General features: G+C 42.2%; 1 long non-coding RNA gene across 1 annotated transcript; it reads left to right on the forward strand.

The window, feature by feature from the left end:
- Positions 1–614: 614 nt before the first annotated feature.
- Positions 615–3395, forward strand: LOC117060712. Its single transcript, XR_004428022.1, has 3 exons — positions 615–741; positions 2829–2918; positions 3351–3395. It is a non-coding gene; the product is annotated as an uncharacterized LOC117060712 (long non-coding RNA).
- Positions 3396–4017: the final 622 nt, after the last annotated feature.

Here is a 4017-nt window from a genome sequence, read left to right on the forward strand (position 1 = left end):
GATTTTCTTAAAACTGTCTGAGAAGAAAAAGAGCATCCCCGTGTCTCATACAGCTTCCTATCAACGATACCTGGAAATGCAGACTGCATTCGGTGAACGTTCTCCATGAAAAGTGCCAATGTTCAATTTGCAGCATGGCACCAAACCTGTTTGAAGATCATTGAAAGGGGAAGGAGAGCGCATGCAAGTTAACGACGTATTTTAAACTTAAATTGCAAGCTTTCAAAGGTTTTAGTGTTTAAATTGAGAATAGAAAGTATTAATAAAATGATGAGCAAGTTTACAGCTAGAAAAAAGAAGAAGAAGCTGAGGCTGCTGAGGAGGCCAGATACTATCTCAGATGTCTGACAGGCCTCTTCCACCTGGCCTAGTAGGGCGGGGCCCTGACTAACTGCAGCTATGAAAGTTGCTGCAGCTGAACACACATTTGAATTGCAGTATTGTTTAGCTGGTTTTGGTTTCGTTATGATTGACCCATTGTCTGAAATGCTTTAAATTGTTGTAAACTGTTTTTAAATTCAGGGTTTTATGGGATATGCCTGGGAAGAGAGGGGCTGGGGAGAGTAGGAGGGCCCAGTCACAATGGTTCAGGGTAGGGGGCGGTGGGACAGGCTGGGTAAGGGGCACACAGAGCAGGCCGTGAGTGACTGTGCCATGTGCTAGACCCTCCTCCAACCTGGGGAACTGTGGTTGTCATATCAGTCAGCCTTCGGGTTTGCAGCTGCTGTTGTTGAATGCCAGGTCTGCTCTGAGTAATACCGTATTGGCCTGAATATAACCCGCACCTGCAAATAAGCCGCACCTTTAAAATTCGGGGGGGGGGGGAGAGAAAACACAATCATCATCATCATTTTATTTGTATGCCGCCTTTCCATAGTTGAAACTATGCTCAAGGCGGCTTACAACATGACAAGACTGACATAATTACAAACACAACAGAAGTCATAAAGAATAAATAAAACACATCAAAAAGTACACATCCAAATGGAAACAATTTCCATGTAAATCGTAAGATCTAAAACTAGAGATACAACAATAATATCAATAACAGCAACAAACTCTCTCACCCCCCCCCCCCATAAAAATACTCCAGTCCAAGAATTTTTTTCAACAGTCTCAGTTTTTGTAGCTGGAGTCAGTCAGCACTCCACTCTCCCGGGCCAGATGGGAAAGGGCCAGCAAGGCAGGGTGCAGGTCTTCTAGGGCTCACAGCCAACACTGTCTCATTTAAAACACCACACATAAAAATTAAAAACAATTTAAAAGAGGAGCCCTCTCTGCTGAGCAGCAGCCGCAGTCCTTGTGAAGCCTGTCAGGCCCTGCCCCAAGCCAGGTGGAAAGAGGCATGGGCAGGGCCCTTCAGGCCTCCAGCAGGCAGCCCTCAGCAGGCAATACCCGAATATAAGTCACTCCCTTAAAATTCTGCAGGCACTCACACCCATAAATGGCAAACGTAGAAGAAAATCCTACGGGTCCTAGAGAGGACCCGCAAGTGGGTTAAACACTTGTTCGTAGCACCGTAAATGCAAATAAAAAATCAATACTGAACTGTAAAATATGGGGAAAGAGACGAATGAAATTAGGATTAATTGCACAACAGTCTCAAGATCTCAAATTGACAATAAAACAATATTTTTGTTCCGTTTTACCGTATGTCTGTTTCAGCAGCGATATCGTAAAAGCCAGTTTTTGTAAGGTCACGAATTTAAGCCGCACTTTAACTTCTCACAGTTAATTTTGACAAAAAGAAGTGCGGCTTATATTCAGGCCAATACGGTAGTTGTTGCCTCCATTGCATCCTCACTTTGCTGACCATAGAATCATAGAATCATAGAGTTGGAAGAGACCACAAGGGCCATCCAGTCCAACCCCCTGCCAAGCAGGAAACACCATCAAAGCATTCCTGACAGACGGCTGTCAAGCCTCTGCTTAAAGACCTCCAAAGAAGGAGACTCCACCACACTCCTTGGCAGCAAATTCCACTGTCGGACAGCTCTTACTGTCAGGAAGTTCTTCCTAATGTTTAGGTGGAATCTTCTTTCTTGTAGTTTGAATCCATTGCCCCGTGTCCGCTTCTCTGGAGCAGCAGAAAACAACCTTTCACCCTCCTCTATATGACATCCTTTGATATATTTGAACATGGCTATCATATCACCCCTTAACCTTCTCTTCTCCAGGCTAAACATACCCAGCTCCCTAAGCCGTTCCTCGTAAGGCTCCCTAAGCCGTTCCTCATAAGGCCAGTCGGAGCTCTTCTGGGTAGTGTGGGGCCTCTTACAGTCCAGTCCAAAGGAGGTGGTAGAACTGATGGTAGCTCGCTGTACACTTTTTTGCAAAGCATTTTGAGGAAATAATCACTTGCCTCCACCGGGATCATGACTCCGCTATGATAGCAGATGAATCTCAAGGGGGTCCAGAGCACCATCTAGTCCTGTTGTGCTGGATGAGTTTCAGTTAGTAAAGCTTGAGGGTGTGAACAAGGCAGTATCCAAATTTAATAAATAAAATATATGAACAAATTAATTCTTCAAGCAATAACAGTAAATGTGAGCCCCCAGTTCCAATCTTTAGCTGGTTTTGATATATACAATTTTTTTGAATGCAAGTGTGCCTGGCATGTTTATGTGGGCTAGCTTTCAAATAAAATGCTTTTATAATGAAGGAATTAAAATGGTTGTGCTATTTTGTTGAAAATGTTTGCTTTTTTCTTTTTGTCTGACCAGACTAAAGTTGCTCATTATTTTCATGCTGAGTCAACAATATATGGCAGTTAAAGGAATTCTGGAGCAGGGCATGGGAGTAATGACAAAATCTTCTTATTTTCTCAGGTGATTCTGTCATATAATAGTGAATTCTGTCCTTCTTGGTATAATGAAGACACCATTGATGATGTGCTCATTTCTATCAATATGACACAAGTAAGCTGAGATCCTGTAATTGTCAGGAATGTGTCTGCTTACAACAAACCCTTTTAACTGTTGATTAAATCTATGATCGTGTAAGCAACTCAGAGATTGAAGAGCTTTTTTATAATAAAAAAAGAGGGAGAGAAAAGCTGTGTAGAAACAAACAAAAAGTGGAAAAACTATTTGTAATGGGTCTCTGGTTGTTTACCCACTTTGTTCAGAATATTTTTTAAAAACTAAACTACTCCCTACACTTTGCAGTGCTTTGTGCACAAATGAGTTTTCAGTTCACTGCTTGCCTTGCTATTTTGAAATCAGTTCAAATCTGAAATACAGGCTTTTGCAAAATGGTAATGGAGTGCAATTTCCATCTGAAACTTGTTTTTTGCATCATTTTAATTTTTGCCATTTGTGTTTTTCCCCCTTGTCTTTTTCAACCAACAGTCAACAAGAGAACACTAAAACACAAACAACTTCTTTTTGCAGAATCCTGGTATGTATCTAAGATAAAAGGCTCTTGCTTGAAGGTTAATTAATTGTGGCCATTAAACGTAAGTGGAAACATTCTAATGAGATAAAAGCAGGCTGCAGCATTGTTTTCCTACCTCACATTGCAGAATTGAAAGGAAATTGCCCAGCTAAATGATCTCATTTTCAACTCTGTTTGTTCTGATAATTTATTGAATATTTTGCCTAGCTACAGGGAAAATGTAGGAAATTATGGGAATCAATAGACATTACAGATGAAATTAAAAGGCCATATCTGGAAGATCATTTCTGGTATACTTGAGGATGGGGACCATGGCACATGGGGGAACCCTTCCATCCCCTGTCATGGTCTAGAGGAAGTTATTCCCTCCTGCCCACCCACCCCCCACCTGCCCATCTTAGCCCTAGAAGGGAAGCGAGCAATGAACTCTTTCCTTTTGGGGCCAATAGGCATCTCAGGAAGCAGGGTTTTCATAAGGGATGTGCTGGGCACAAAAAAGAGTTAACCCCACCCCTTTCTTGCATGCCACTGTCCCAATCCTGATTTGCACCGGCATCTGCCATTTATAGTTGGGGTAGGGGGAAAAGAATACTGAAACTTGGAAAGGATAGGTTCAGCGTC

Source organism: Lacerta agilis, chromosome 1 (genome assembly GCF_009819535.1).
Source record: "Lacerta agilis isolate rLacAgi1 chromosome 1, rLacAgi1.pri, whole genome shotgun sequence".
Classification (NCBI taxonomy): Eukaryota; Metazoa; Chordata; class Lepidosauria; order Squamata; family Lacertidae; genus Lacerta; species Lacerta agilis.